Genomic DNA, 16,558 nt, shown 5'->3' with positions numbered 1-16,558 from the left:
GCATTCAATGTCAATTCCAACAGATCTTTTTCCCGTAAGGATTGCCTTAGGATCTGCTAGACCTTTAGCCAATGTCATGAAAAAGAAACATAAGGTTGGTTTTATAACAGTTATACAAGCTACAAGGGCATTAAGGTCTATAGAGGTGAATGACTATTTTGGAATCTTCCTCCTCCTTTTGGAGCATTTTGACATGGCTCCTCTATGGCTAAACCAAATTGTAAAAGAGTCAAAACTGGTTCTAGTCCTGTCAGCCCAGCTCGATCCTCCAAGGTCCAGCCTGAGCCCTCCAGACACTCACTGCTTCCCACAGCTGCTACCAACATCATTCCACTTGACGGAAACTCCTCCCACAACCTGCCATCCCTCTTATTCTTGGTGGACCTTTCCCAGGCTCATAGCAAAACCTGTCTGCTGGGTGACAAACTGATTCATACAGTGGCGAATACATACCTCGTGGTTGGCCATCTTGACAACATATTTATTTTCATAAGGGTTCAGTGGGGCTATATTATTATCACAGTTATTACCAACTACAACACAACAACACTTGAGTAGTATCTGCTACAGGTTTAAAATGTATTAACTCACTTAATCATCACAATAGTCCTCTGGGGTAAGATTACTTTCCCAACTTTACAATGAGGAAAATGAGCCACAGAGAAGGTAAATGATTAGCCCAAGGTCAGCAGGGAGCAGGAGGCTGAGCTGGTGGTGTTCAAATCCAGACAGTCTGTGCAGAGCCTGTGTCTCAAGGCATTGTGTAGCTACTAGACAGGGATGGCCAAAACGTGGTCTTGGGCCTCAAAGGCTTGCTTTATAGTTGACAAGATAAACCCAAAACACAAGGAAGATTTCAATGACAAGTGACAAGAATAATGAAAGCTACGAAGCCCCGCATAATTAACAGGAAATGTTACAGACAATGGGGTGCATCTGGAGCTCAGAGCAGAGAGCCCAAACTTCAGATAGACGTTATTAAGAGAATGAGGGACTTAACTTGAACCCCGAAAGATGTACAGGATTTGTCTTGGGCAAAGATGAATGGGAAAACTATTCCAGGATAGTGGAAAAGAAGGGATAACAGGAGATCCTTAAAGTGTTCATGTGGGGGCTGAGGGGCATCTGAGGCTAGCACACAGCAACAGATCACAGAGGGCCCTACAAATCAAACTGAGGGGTCACAGGAGAGAACACAGAATACCACATTAGAGACTTCTATTGAAAATTAAAGACGTTCTTTAATCCAACAAATATAAATGTAGCACCAATCATTGGATGGGATGCGTGTTTGCTGATCCATAATTCCAATGGTGAAGACCCAGTCCTTGCTATCAAGCTCAGTGGTGAGAGAGAGAGAGGTAAACACAGTCACAATGCACTGTGCTATATGTTAAAACAGGAGCAAGCATAGTTGACACAGGAATCTCTGGGGTGGGGCCTCAAGGAAGTCTTCAAGGACGAGAGAGTAACCCACAAGAGGAGGAGCAGGGGAGGGCCTGATCAAGAAGGGCCTTCTACACGCTACGAAGGGGTCGCTGAGTAGGGGATGTGAGACTGGCAGAGATTAGAATCCTGGCTCTGTCACTGACTAGTTCTGTGGCCTTGAGGAAGCTCCTTCTTTTAGTCTCCGCATCTACAAAATGAAGAATATAATAATACTTTTCCGTTAGGGTAGCTGGGGGGATGAAAAAGCATAATGCATATTGAACTCTTAGCACAGCACCTGATATATAGTAAGAACTTGTTGGTATTCATTTTGAGCACAATAGAGAGCCATTGAAGAGAATTAAACAGGAGAATACAATGGCCACATTTGTATTTTACGAAGATTATAGCTTCAGTGTGGAAAACAGAATGGCAATATTTTGCTACTGCAACCCCTAAGGATTTCCTAACATTTGATCTTTTATTTTAGTGTACTGGTCTCAACACTGATTATAAATACTAACATCCTGTGATAGAATTACTTTTTTTTTCAAGATTTTATTATTTATTTGAGAGAAAGAGAAAGCACAAGTGGGGAGAGGGGCAAAGGGAGAGGAAGAGGCAGACTCCCCGCTGAGCAAGGAGCCTGAGAGGAGGGACTCAATCCCAGGACCCTGAGATCATGACATGAGCCAAAGTCAGATGCTTAACTGACTGAGCCCAGGATCCAGGTGACCCTAGAATTACTTTAGATAGTACTCTATGAATTGCATTTAATGCAATCTTCTATAACATCTGGAAATGGAATCAACTTACAATATTCTCCTGACTCCTTTGATTACTCTCATACCTGAGCTGTGGTAAGACTTGTGGATAATTTTATTGCTTTTTTTTTATAGGCATTTCTTGTCTTCCCAACTAGATTATAAACTCCTTGAATGGGGAATCTAGTACTTAGCATATTGCCCTTTACTCTTGTAAACTCACAATAAAGATTATTTTTGACAAGCACCTGATAGCAACATATATATATATATACACACACGTATACATATACATATCTATATATATATAGTATTTTCCTAAAGTTTAATGTGACAGATTAATTTTAGGAAGTGCAGAGATGCTCTCCTGGCTTTGACAAATCAGTGCCTCTTTGAGCCTCCCTTTATTCATTGTGAAATGGGGATCAAAACACAAACCCAAGTCAACTAACCTACAGAGGGATTCTAAGGCTTAAATGAAATAATGTATGAAATAACATTTTTCTTTTTTTTCTTAAAGATTGATTTATTTACTTTAGAGAGAGCAAAAGCAAGACTAAATTTATGTTCACATCCATTTCCACGTCCTCAGCCTAATTTTTTCTGGGGGGGGGCAGGGGTGTGGGGCGGGGAGAAGAAGCACACTGGCTCACTAGAGAACATTGTTCATTAGGGACTGGAATGATAATTAGGTATCTCCAGGCCAGAAATACCTATTCATTTAAAATAGAGCCACCTGTAGGAACATTTTAATTATATTTGTAACATAATAAATGTGAAAGATAGGAGCCGAAATCCTACCGTATTTCCCTTCATACTGCTAAGAGAGTGAAAGGAACAAGTTATTCTCATCTCTTAAGGGTGTGGTTGTGAGGGAGGAAATAGTCTTTAATCCTAAATGTGGCTTTAGCAAAAAGCCAAGTGGATTTTCACTTTCACTTTGCGGAAGACACAACTAAATATAATTCAAAAATCGGTCGTTTAGATCCTTAGACTTTATCAATCATCATGGAAGCAAATTCCTATTTATTTGTTTTAGGTTTCTGATTAAGTGTTGTGCCAGGAGCTTACAGCATAAATGTGAAGCAGGCCCCAGAACCTTGTTTCCTTCTACGCCTTTATTTAACTTCCTGCCTTAAAACAAGCCCAGTGTGAGGAGTAAGTAACAGTTCAAATTACAACATGAACAGAATGTTTTTTTTTTTAAAAGATTTTTTGATCATGTGAGCTTCTCCAACAACAACGAAATCCAGTGGATGTTTGAGATGGGGTGAGAGTCACTGGACAAGCTGCTGCTCACACTCTGCGTTTATTTGTCAGAAAGGAGACTGGAGGGCTTGAAGGGGCTGGCCGGGCCACAGGACCTTTGTACATACAGACCCGAAGCGCAGTCAACGAGCAATAGCCAGAAAGGGCAAGGAAATTGTCGGTTGAGGATAACCGAACTGATGAATAGGCTGTGTTTCCAATATTCATTGTACTTCGACTGCGGAAGCTTAGAAACCAGTTCCCTCTGAACTAATACCTAAGCGGTGGAAATGCCCAGATTACTGAAGCAGAGTGCTGGAAGAACCAAAAGTTAGAGCGCCTAACTTTTATTTATTTATTTATTTAAAGATTTTATTTTTAAGTAATCTCTACACCCAATGTAGGCCTCAACAGAGATCAAGAGTCGCACGCTCCACCGACTGAACCAGCCAGGCACCCCCAGAGTGCATAACTTTTAAATGAGAGGAAATGCTCTTTTTCAGTCTGGAATGTCAGCAACATGTCTCCCAAGACAGGCCCATCCAGAGCATTCCTACTCACTCCCCTCTAGGCACAGCAGCGGGCATGGGAGCCCAGCCACTTGCGTCCTCCCGAGCAATAGTTCCAACCTGTGGGAGCCATGGAGTCTTTGCCAGAAGTCTTTGAAAGCACTAAATACATGTGTCGCACATAAGTGGTCCACTCATTTTCAAATGTTAATGTAATTCTTTGAGCTTTCTGTCCTGTGTTTTCTCAGATAGCGGGCCCTATGAGCACAACTCTTTTCATGTGAAAGCCTGGAAAATCTATTCGCATTGAAATGGTGTCTTCAGACCCCTTCCAGGTAATAGAAGAGGTGCAGGGTTAGAGGAGAGAGAAAGAGGGCAGGCTGCAGCCCCGTCAGCGCCAGCCGGGCCCCAGGGGACCTGGCTATTGCAGCAAGTCAACACTTACCTTTTGAAGACTCTATGGTCAAATGATTTACTGTTTTAATGAATATAAATGCAATCTTTATTTCTCTGGCAAGAAGGCAACATGGAAAATCTTAGACTTATCTTTTCAAAGCATGAAACAAAAGGTTTTTAAAAGGTTGATACTGAAAGAAGCGACTTGCTTAAGGTTTTAGAGAAAGATTTTCCCCAATAAATTTTTGCTTGGTCTACTTGAGCAGCAATTTATAGAGAAGATACATCAGTAAAAACAAAAAAAGACTAATTACAATTCTATTAAAGTGCTTTTTGGTTTATTTTTAAACCTTGTTATGTGAATCTGTTTTATACATAGAGACACATTTTTTTTTTCCCAAATCTTTTCAGAAAAGGGCTGACTCAGGTAAATATATTAGTATGGGACTATGGGTTCAAGATCTAAAAATACTAGGAACACAGGAAAAGCAGACTATGGAAAAGTAAGAATTATAAGGAGAAATAAAAACACAATTCCAGGTATTAGTAATAAGAGATTATGTTAGAGCGCTTACGTGCATACGGGCATACATTTGTAAAATAATGTGATATTTATAATGTGTTGTTGATGAAAGCTTATTCAGTAAAAGACTGGTGTTATTACCTGGATGTTCTGACCTCTTTTAAGACACTGAGGAAGTTAAGAGGGTTAAAGAAAGTACAATCTACCCATAAGACAAGGCATTTTAAACAGAAATTTATAGGTGCTCAGACACATCTTTTGTGAATTTATAATTTAGATCAAAATATAGACCTCAAGATTTAAAGTACATTTTTCTACAGACATGCAGCCACCATCTCTGATTTTTATTTACATCCCCTAAATGCTATCATCTAAAAAAATAATTTAAATCCTAAGCACATTCCAGTGTATGTAATCTAAAATTCTTATACTGTTAGAACTCTGATAAATTGAGAGTTAACATGAGCTATCAATTTCTTTCAGAAAAAAACTGATTACCTAGCCCATTAAAGTAAAAATACATACATGCCATACCAATACTTTTGAAAATGAAAATATTCATTCATTACCAGGATGAAGACTGATAGGGACTCTCATTAACTGAGAAAAGTATAACCTTTCTAGAATGCAATGATTTAAGTGTAAGGATGTTCATTTCAGTACTTTTCATAATAATCAAAACTGGAACATATGAAGCAATCAGTAATAGGAGCAGTTCAATAAATTATGGTATGTCCAATGAGAGCAAAATAGAACTTAATAGAGTAGAATTAATAGAATATGGAGAAATGCTTATGATCTATGTATGCATCCCATTAAGTGAAAAAAAGCAGGACACAAACACTTATGTATTGTAAAAGTTTATACTCATAAGTTTATGTACTTCATATAAAATATGTTTTAGAAAAAAACTTGAAGAAAACAGTAACAAAATGTTAGTAGGGCTATCTCTGAGAAGTTAGGAGTTACTTAAATTTTTTTTCCTTATACTTTGCTGGATTTTCCTTCAGTGAGCATTTATCACTTTTAAAATACAAAAGAGGCATTATTTTAAAAACAAGGAATTTGATGGGGTGCCTGGGTTGCTCAGTCGGTTAAACGGTTAAGAGGCTGCCTTCGGCTCAGGTCATGATCCCAGGGTCCTGGGATCCAGCCCCAGCGTTGTGTCAGGCTCCCTCCTCAGTGGGGAGCCTGCTTCTCCCTCTCCCTCTGCTGTTCCCCCTGCTCATGCTCACTCTCTCTCTCAAATAAATAAATAAATAAAATCTTAAAAAAATTAAAAAACAAGGCATTTGAGTTTCAATCAGGACACCCTTGATCCTGGAGTTCCTGAAAAGTCACAGGGAGTTGCTAAATTGAAGTCTGCTTCTACTTGGGCTGATCCCACTTACTGGTAGAGACAACTGAAAAGGCCTGCAACAAGGGCTTTGAGATACCCTTAAAAGATTTTGTATCTTCAGGATAGCAAGATGGAGATTCCTCAAAAAATTAAAAATGGAATTACCACAGGATCCAGTAATTCCATTGCTGGATGTTTATCCAAAGAAAATGAAAAAACAAATTCGAAAAGATATATGCATCTCTGTGTTTACTGCAGCATTACAATAGCCAATTTATAGAAGCAACCCCCGTGTCCCCTGACAGATGAATGGATAAGGAAGAGGTGGTGTATACACATGCAATAGAATACTACTCAGCCGTTAAAAAGAATGATATTTTGCCAATCGCAACAACATGGAGGGACCTAGAGGGTATTATGTTAAGTGAAGTAAGTAAGACAAGAAGACAAATACCATATGATTTCACTTACATGTGGAATCTAAAAAACAAAATGAATGAACAAACAAAAAAGTAGAATCAGACTCATAAATACAGAGAACTGGTGGTTGCCATGGTGAAGTTGAGGGGATGGACAAAATAGGTAAAGGGGATTAAGAGGTACAAACTTCCAGTTAATTCATGGTGATGAAAAGTACAGCATAGGGAATATAGTCAATAATATTGCAACAACTTTGTCGGGTAACACATGGTAACTAACACTGCAGTAACCACTGCATAATTTATAAATTGTTGAATCACTATGTTATATACCTGAAACTAATGTGACATTGTATGTCAACTATACTTTAATAAAAAATAATTTTTAAAAAGATGTCATACCTTCAAAATATAGGGAATCTGATTATACAGCGAATAAAATTAAAATGTGTGTCATTTTTACCCTCTGAGAGTATAACAATAAAATCTTTTATTCAAACTCCCTCATATAGGTGAATTTGGGTTTCATTTGTTCATTCAACACAGTTCCACAGAACTTATTTTGAAAGAGAATTAAGAAGGTACTCCATATTAGGCGCAAAAGTTTGACCACGCTGGACCAGATCAGTGTATTTCATTAAATCATAGATGGCGTGCCTGTCACTTTGTATGGTTCTGCTTTATGTTTAGTGTAGGGGCTTCAGACTTCGCTGTTAAGAGAGGCCTCGTTTACCTTGGGCCCAAGTGTGTTCTCTCTTAATCTTGTCCCTAAAAGTACCCAGCGCAGTTATGAGACAAGAATTTGCCACATGGCTCACAGGGACCCGCTCCTCCACTGTTCCGGGGTTGCAGAGTTCCTCTGCTGCTCGGCACCCCATGGGCAGCAGGGCCCACGCTGAAGCAGCTTGGGGAAGGCAGAGGGCACCTGTTTGTGCAGTGGAGGTCTCTCTACATAGCCACTCAGGCAGCTTACTACCACACCAGGCTCCTTACGCCCTTCCCCTTGGCACAATTAACCTATAAATCAGGCTTGTTGAGACAACATCAGTTCCTCTTTCCAGTTCTCCTTTTATCCTCAACAAAGCCACACCACAGCTCCCTCTGGCCACTGCTGACTCATGAGGGCCAGACTCCCACTCTCCCCCGGTTCCACTCCTGGTCTCGGATCAAAACGTTTCCTCAGAGTTATTCAAAATTGGACTTCCCTGTTTTCTATTTGCAACATGTTCCCTAGATTTGTCTTCCCTTCTCAAACACATGTGAGAACAAATGTCAAAAAAAGGTGTCTCAGCCCTCCTTTACTCAATCCTCTTTCATCCCTCTGGAATATGGGTTTTTCTCAGAGCCTAGATTTCATTCCATCTGCTCCACCCCTCCCCCCGAGCCTAAAATGCAGCAGGACCACCAGGGCATGAGGTAATACAGCGTTCTCACTCACATCTCCAAGCCTCAAAAATCCCTTCAACACAATCTGCACATCCCCTGCTCAGCCGCATTTACATTACATTGGACCAAGGCAGATGGAGGCTACTTTTAATACAACACTCTGGGTAGTTTTTGTTGGTGCTGAGGTGGGGGTGTGGGCGTGCTTGGGAGCTACTTAGACCCACAAACTAGCAAGATGAGTTGCAATATCTATAGCAAATACATACTGATATATAGGCTCAAGGTTTAGGTGTTTCACATTTAGCTTATTTAGTTTTGGCTTGGTTTTCTCTTTGGGGCTCTGCCCCAGTAAATCATTGTGTTGTTTTTTTTTTTTTTAAAGATTTTATTTATTTATTTGACAGAGAGAGACACAGCGAGATAGGGAACGCAAGCAGGGGGAGTGGGAGAGGGAGAAGCAGGCTTCCCGCCGAGCAGGGAGCCCGACGCGGGGCTCGACGCGGGGCTCGACGCGGGGCTCGACGCGGGGCTCGACGCGGGGCTCGATCCCAGGACCCTGGGACCATGACCTGAGCCGAAGGCAGACGCTTAACGACTGAGCCACCGAGGCGCCCCCAGTAAATCATTGTTTTAACAAATGACTCTGATAGTTTCCAAAAGCTTCCTGGCCAACTAAATTAAGATAGTGCCATTTTACAAAACAGTAAATAAGTGTCTTCTAAATATGGAGAAGGAAAACCGGCTAGGAAAGAAATGTTACTGAAATCAACAGGGCTAAGTACTACATAATGTGTCATCTGGGATTTAGGGAAACAAATCAGGCTGACACAGACCCTTAAAAAACAAGACCAAACATAACTTCGTAAGGAAAAAAGTAAAAGCACCCTCTTATCACCCCACCCCATCCTACTTCCTTCACGTAGCCAATGTCAACTGTTTGGGGACGATGAGGTGTATGTGTACCGGCACACGTGTTTAGGTATATGCATGTAAATCTCTTTTTCAATTTCCTCTTTTCACTTACTATATCTTGACTTTTCCCAAGACAAGGTACCAAAGCGGCTAACAGACATATTTACATTTATTGCATATCTCCCTTTCCCTACAATGTGATCGCTAAATCAAGATTTCCTGAATATCGAAAAAAGGAAAGCCAAAAAAACCTGTCGGTCTAATACTAAATATGTCTTTGGTTATTTTCATTTTTCTTACACTTGCCTTCAGCCTAAAAATGGTGAGAACAAATGAGTATATATGCATTAATATGCATGCAATATAAATGTACAGATTATCTTACATAGATAAATGTTAACATATGTAATATATGTACACTGAAATGTAGTTAATTTTCAAAGTCAAAAAGCAAGGGAGGGCACTTGCGTAGTGGTACGGCCCAATGGATCCCCAATAAAGAGGAACATCATGTGGAAATTTCCTAGGCTTTGCAGCCAGAAACATGGGGTCAAATCTAACTCCACTTCTCACTGATTATGTGGTTTGTGTAAATTCCTTAACTCTTCTCAGCTTCCTTTTCATCATCCACAATGCTGGGGAAAAGACTTCTCTCACAGAGACTTAGAAATTAAGTGTGTAAGATGGTGTTTTGAACATAGTACTCAAAAAGTGCCTTATTACCGTCAACAATCCAGACAGACTTGGTGATCCAATACCTCATACCACCAAACAATCAAACCTTGCTGTTTTATCTTTATGTTTTAGTTTGCCTCATCTGTACACAAACAGAAAGGGCCTTAGAAATAAATTACTGCAAACATGCTTAGTAGCTTTAACACATTATTGAAATGTGATCCTCTCTCCTACTCACCCAGTGTCTTACACCGGGCTCAACAGCAATGTCCCAGCCTCCTCCTAAGCAATCCTAAATTTTACTTGCAACTTGCGATAAACACAAGCCATCTGGCTACCTAAATAAATGAAAATATCCTGCATGTCTGCTAATGGCCAGCTGCTTAAAGTGTCAAAAGCCAATCTTACCATTGACTAGGGTTCCTATCCTCTCCCTTTACTTAGCAAGGCCATCCATATGCCTTTAGCTGGCTAGTTCCTCATGTCTTGGGGAAGGGATGCTCTGCAGACACCAGGAATCTACTAAATACACATCTGTTGTTGGTCAACTGTCCACCCACTCCCTTATATTTCTCTACATTGAAGAGGTTAGATTTTCACAAAATCCTGAACTTCTAGAACAAATAAGGGGAAACCTGGCTACCACACTATCCAACCATCTCCTTTTACATGTGAGAGGACTAAGGTTGAGGAAGGTGTGACATGCCCAAGGACACGCAACTATTTGGACACCAACTGTTATTAGAACCTCAACTTTTTAAGGTTCTTTCCTACAACTATTAGGCAAGGTTTTATCTGTTCCAGGAGCTTTGTAAGGTGTTTATTGAATATTTTTGGATGAAAAGGAAATGCCTGTGGTTGTGAATGTGTGTGGGAGAGGTAAAATGCACCGTGTGCCTGCCTTACGGGTAATTAATCCACCTGTCTGCGAGGCGAAGAGAGAAATGAGGGGATAAGCTGCATTTGAAATTTTTCACCTTCCTACTTAAAATTACAGGGGGTTGGGGAATAAATAGGACCCAGAAAGGCTAGTAACCCCCATTAGTATCTCAAAAAAGCTCTAGGGACATGTTAGACCATGTTAGGCTTCAGTTAAGAAGCATAAGGCGGTAGCAGGCATGGGGGTAAAGGTAATTCTTCGCATTTATTCACCTGGGGAATCAGACGCTGTCAATTTCCTTCTCTTGGCACACAAGTGGTCCTGTTCTTGTCACTGGGGCCGTCTGCAGGTTCTCGCTTCCCCCTTTCCCTCCCCGAGGATGTTTATGGCAAGGGCGCCAGGCAAGCTGGGCAGAGAAGGGCCTGGACGTGGGGGCCTAGCCCTCTCCCGGCACCGGCACCGGCACCCCCACCCCCACCCCCTGCAGCTGCCAGAGCCGGGCGAGGGCTCCCTCGGGCAGCGCCTTTGTTTTCCCTACCCCAGTTACGTTTGCGGAAGTGCTGCCCGCGTCGGGCGCGCCGGGGGTGCCGGCTGCAGCCTCCCCAGCGCCCCATAAAGATGACAACCGACACAGAAGCCGAGGGGAGGGAGGGAGGAAGGGAGGGAGCGGCGGAAGAGCCGGGCTGGGAGCAGAGACACCCACACCTGCTCGCCCCGGGAGCCGCGCCTCTGAAACCACCCCCCCCCCCCGACAGCAGGTGTGCGCGCCGGAGGGGAGCTCCCCGCCCTCTGGGCCGGCCGCCCCCGCAGGGGAAGCTCGGGCGGGGCTGCCGCGCCGCCCCCCGCCGAGCGCCCCCTCCCCGCGCGCCAGGCCCGGACTCACCTGCTGCGGGCGGCGCTGGCGCTCAGCTGCGCGGGGCGCGGGGAGCCTTCTCCCCCCGGCGCGGGGCGGCGGCTCGGGGCGCCGGGGCGGCGGCTGTCGGGGCGGCGCGCACCATCTCCGGCGGGTCGCTGGCTCCTCGGGGGCTGCGGCGGGCGGGGCGCGGCCGAGGGATGCGTGCCGACTGGGGCGACCCGCAGCGGCGAACCGAGCGCACCCGCCGGCGCGACCTTCTCTCCTCTTTCCCCGCGGCCCGGTGGCCTCCGCCGCTCGCTACCGGCTGGACCCGTTTCAGGGCTGAGCGCCGAGGACCCGCCGCCAGGTGCAGCGCTCCGCCTCCTGCGGCGGCGGCGGATGCGTCGGCGGCCGCCTCCCGGCCTCCCGCCCGCGCCGGCGACCCCGGGGGACCCCCGGAACCGGCCCTGCGGGCGAAGCGCGCGGAGGAGGGGAAAGCGGACCGTGGTTGTGTCCCCGCACCCGAGCCGACCCCACCCCACCCCGGCTCCCTCCGCAGGCTAGTGATGCAGGCCTAGCTCCCGGGGGAGGGTGCGGGGAGTAGATGGCCGCCTGCTTGGGAATCATCACCATCGTCATTTATTGAGCGCTTATTAAGTGCAAACACAATGCTGACGCTCTTAACGAATTATCTCAGCGCCTCTAGCCCTGACCTTGGCCGACTGTCCTCAGTTGACCAGGGAGAGAGGAAGGGGCCAGTGGACCGAGGCAAACAGTGGGGTTTCAGGACTCACCGGGGAAGGATACACCGAAGCTAAATCAGCCTTTCAAATTGGGAAGGTGCTACTGAGTATCTGGCGCGTCGCTGAAGAGGTAACCGTCTGTGTCGCACTAAGAACGTAATGAAAGTTGTATTTCTGGTTAGACGCGATGAGAAGGTGGGGAGAGTGCAGTTGGTTGTAAAAGGTAGCATTCCCTCAGTGATTGTGCGCCTGTGATGGGCTCTGGGGGTGCAGGATACTGTTCTCAGGGAGCTTATGGTCCTGTTCAGGCAATAACAACAACAATAATGATTACAGTTAACATTTAGGAACATATCTTATATATGAAACACTGTTTAAGGGCCATTTAACGTTACCATAATCCTAAAGGTACAGTAATATTATTCCTATTTTATAACTGATAAAACCGAGGCTGAAAATTAATGGGACCTCTCCAAAATTACTAAATAATAAAAGGAAGAGAAGTCTTTTTTTATATCCAGGATTTAAGCTCTTAACCCCGAAATCATATTGATGAGAATTTTATAGGCCCTGAAGCTTTAGGATTTGAGGTTCCCTCTTTAGGAAAAATAAAACAAAATTATGAACACAAAGTCACTATCGGCCCCCTCTCCCCCCAAAGGCCAGGAAGGGTCCCAGAAGCTTAAACTACATTAGCCTCATGCTAAATCCAGTTGCAATACTTTTGCAGAAAAGTAAAAACAAAGGCAGTGAACGCTAAAATTTCAAATGAAAGAGATTAGGTGGATTGTTAGAGATTTTGGTCTAGCGTGGCTTCCTACTGCATTATTGGAACTGACTGCTCACAAGTACCAAGTTGGTAGCTGTCGTAATAGAATCATCATTCTTTTCTGTCCAGCTATTAAAGAAGCAACCTTAAAAAAAAAAAAAAAAAAAAAAGGTCTAACATAGCTCAAATCCTCTCCTGCATATAGAAGGAAAGGAAGGAGAGCAGGAAGAAATTGGAGGAAAAAAGGGTAGCTCTTAGACTACAGAAGCTCAAAGGTGGCTCCATGTTGAATAGTGAAGCCAAATCACCCTAGAGATTTAAGCTGGTGTTTCTCTTTCAGATAGGACAGGGTAGCTTCAAGGGTTAGCATAGCACAAAATGTTTTCACTGGCCTCTTTAGGGCAGGAATTTTTTCCTGGCAGCCCCTTCCCTTTTCAGTAGAACTAAGAAGATGCACACATGCACCAAAGAAAAGAGATCTGCCACTCCTGCATCTCCCTACCCCCATGAGGTAATTTGGGGGTGTGGTGGTTAGCTCCCCAACATAATGCCAGGCTGGCTATCCCAGAGGTCACCCCACAGAGAGGCGCAAAAACAAAATTAAGATGTTGAGATCTTATGCTTTTTGAATCAATGTACAATACAGGGGAAGAAGAGAGGGTAGATGAACACACTTGGGAGAGGGTACAAGTGGGTGGTATATGTTATGAAATATGAATAGAACCTGGGCCTTTCTCTCCCTCTCCCTCTCTCTTTGATTCAGCCTTCCTTGTGTCGTCGGTGTGGGGACAAGGACCAGAAGTGAGGTGGAACCAGGGGACTTGACAGATAGGCGATGCCGGGGACCAGAGCCAACACATGCTTTCTCTGCTGAGACGTGGGAACCAGGATGCCTGGCTCTAGTTCTAGCTCACCAGTTAGGCTGATGAGTAGCTATGGATTTTATCTGCGTTTCTCAGGCAAAGAACTAATGGAGGCTGTGTAGATGTCACCAGTGAGTAGCCAGTTTAACCTTTTAACCATTTTATTATTCCTAATACTGAGTGTCTCACGTTCTTCATGAATATTTACACATCAGCATATTCGGTGCATACTCAGACCTTTCAGCCCTTCCTCTATGTTCGGCTCACATACAGACTACTTTTCTCCCCAGCTACCGGCTTCTACTTTAATTTTATATTTCCTCCTTATGATGTTTGTTTCTCTTATTTCCTTTGGCAGACTTTATTATTCTAAAATAACGAAACAAACACATTACAGTATGTAATAATGATAATAACAGCAATAGCTAACACTTAAGAGGACTTATCCTGGGCAGGGCACTTTCCATATGTGTATTTATTCATTTAATTCTCTCAACAATCAGATGCAAGTAGGTACTGTTCCTACCCCGTTTTACAAGTGAGAAACCTGGTGCTCATCAAAGTTAAGTAACTTGACTGGGATCACACCACTAAGTGGTAGAATCCACATTCAAGCCAAGGTAGTCTAGCATCAGGGCTCTGGCTCTGAACCAGTCCTTCTTCCTCGATCTTAGAAATACTTAGAAACATCTATATTCCCACACGGAGGGGTGGGGATTTTACTTTTATGCAAATGGTGTCATCTGCTTTTCTCTGTCTACCCGTTAGCGACATTGGACGCAACAGTAGTCCCCCCTTAGCAGTGGTGTTGCTCTCCTGAGTTTCCATTACCGGAGGTCAACCGAGGTCTGGAAGCGGATGATCCCCCTTAACAGGTATGTCACAGTGCCTACGTTGTTCACCTCACTTCATCTCATCACTGAGACATTTCATCATCTCCCCTCATCAGAAGGAGAAGGGTGAGTACTATACAATAAGCTATTTTGAAAGAGAGACCACGTTCAGATAACTTTATTACAGTATGTTGTTATAATTATTTTAGTACTAGTTAATGTTGTTGATCTCTTAGCTGTGCCTAATGTATGAATTAAACTTTATCATAAATTTGTATGTATGGGGTTTGGAACTTTCTGCGGTTTCAAGCATCCTCTCAGGGGCTCAAAATGTCTCTCCCATGGATAAGGGAGGACTGCTATATTGACTGTCTCTTCCTTGAAACTCTCCTTTCCTCTGACTTATGTGACCCACAAGCCCTGGGTTTTTCTTTTCCTCTTTGGCCCTTGTATGCTCCACTTGGCTTTTGTTCTAGGCCTTTCTCTCTTCTAACTCTGTTTTTTCTGTGCTTGCTCTCACCTACTCCCTTCACTTCAGTCACAGAATGCTTGAGGAAACCCCCAAATCCCTCTCTCAGGGACACTTTCTCTTGAGTGCCAGATCCATAGGTCAATTGTCCAGTTGATTGTTTCATAGGCCCTGAGTCCCACATGAGCCCCTCATTAGCTTCTGCCCCTCCCCCACTCAGTCTTACTTCTGGGTTCCCAAGTGGTCATCCGCCCAGTTGGTGCCCCCTTCGCCCTTACCCACACACCCAGTGTATTAGTTCCTTGTTGCTGCTGTACCAAATTACTGTAGACGTAGCAGATCAAAACAACACAAATTTACTACCTAGAAGTCTGAAGTCCAAAATGGGTGTTATTGGACTAAAATCAAGGTGTCTTCAAGTGTCTTCCATCTGTGGGCTTTAGAGGAGAATCCACTTCCTTAATCTTTCCAGCTTTTGGAGGCTGCTCACATTCCTGGGCTCGTGGCCCCTTCCTCCATCTTCAGAGCACACCACTGTCCCTTTGCTTTAGTTGTCAGCGTGCCTTCCTGGCTCTGAGCTCTTCTGCTTCCCTCTTATAAGGACCCTTGTGATTACATTGGGTTCATCCTGATAATCCAGGATAATCTTCTCCTCTCAAGAGCCTTAACTTAATCACATCTGCAAAGTCCTTTTGGCCATGTAAGGTAACATTTCACAGGGTTCCGGAAGGAGGACATGGGCATCTCTAGGAGGCAATGATTTTGCCTACCACACCCAGTCAACACCAAGCTCCCTGGAGACCACCTTTCAAAATATCCCTGGGATTGGTCTTCTGCTCTCTGTCCCTGTGTTAGGCTCATCCATAAGGTTCTCTCTCCTCTGCCTTATAACAACCATTTCTCTGATCTCTCTGCCTCAGTGTGTTCTCTCATCCAATCAATTTTCCCTATTGTAACCAAAGTCCTTTTTAAGAATATCTGACCATGTCACTTCTTTGGAGTCCCACAGTGCTACACAATACCGTGGGGGCACCATCCACATTGTGGCACGCCTCCTGGATGTGCTACCTGCCGACCTTACTCCTCTACTTGAAACCCGGCCAAGGCCCCTGGGCTATGATGAAGAGATTCAAAATTCTGGTAGTTAAATATGATTAAAATCTGTTTTTCTCATATAACCATCCATAAGTAGGCAGGCCAAGTTTGTGAGTGTGGTCCCACCATCCATACAACACATGGATTCCAACCCTGGTCCCAGGTGACTGCTTCAGATCCCACCATTCCCAGTACATGGGATGGGGAAGTGTAAGCCCAGTCACCCAAAGAGAAGTCCTAGTGTTTGTACATGTCACATCCATTCATATGCCCTTGGCTGAAACGGTCACACATCTACATCTGGGTGCAAAGGAGGGAAACATAGTTTAGCTGAGCAGCCATATGCCGAGCTAAATAAATTCTATTACTACAAAAGAAGGGGTGAGTGGATTTGGGGAGTCAACTGGCAGTCTTCCACAGGGAGAAAAACAAAGAGCTATGTAAGGGAAGAATGGAGGGGTGTAACTTAGAT

The 16,558-nt window shown here is 43.9% G+C and overlaps 1 protein-coding gene and 1 long non-coding RNA gene across 5 annotated transcripts in view; one reads left to right on the top strand and one right to left on the bottom strand.

The window, feature by feature from the left end:
• Positions 1–12,464, bottom strand: part of MFSD6 (major facilitator superfamily domain containing 6) — a 68,764-nt gene extending 56,300 nt beyond the window's left edge. Inside the window, exon 1 of one of the 4 annotated variants that reach the window (XM_036121324.2) lies at positions 12,109–12,464. The gene's annotated coding sequence lies outside the window, so the exon portion shown is untranslated. Of the gene's footprint in view, positions 1–10,751; positions 10,948–11,362; positions 11,584–12,108 lie in introns of those variants that run through there. The other 3 variants (XM_036121323.2, XM_036121325.2, XM_036121322.2) reach the window with 3 other exon arrangements.
• On the top strand, positions 11,600–14,643 carry LOC118554051 (uncharacterized). Its single transcript, XR_004926341.2, has 3 exons — positions 11,600–12,187; positions 13,590–13,820; positions 14,458–14,643. It is a non-coding gene; the product is annotated as an uncharacterized LOC118554051 (long non-coding RNA).
• Positions 14,644–16,558: the final 1,915 nt, after the last annotated feature.

This window comes from Halichoerus grypus, chromosome 4 (assembly GCF_964656455.1).
Source record: "Halichoerus grypus chromosome 4, mHalGry1.hap1.1, whole genome shotgun sequence".
NCBI classification, from domain to species: Eukaryota; Metazoa; Chordata; class Mammalia; order Carnivora; family Phocidae; genus Halichoerus; species Halichoerus grypus.
The sequence above is the reverse complement of the archived record's forward strand: the minus strand, read 5'-3'. Positions and strand labels throughout refer to the sequence as shown.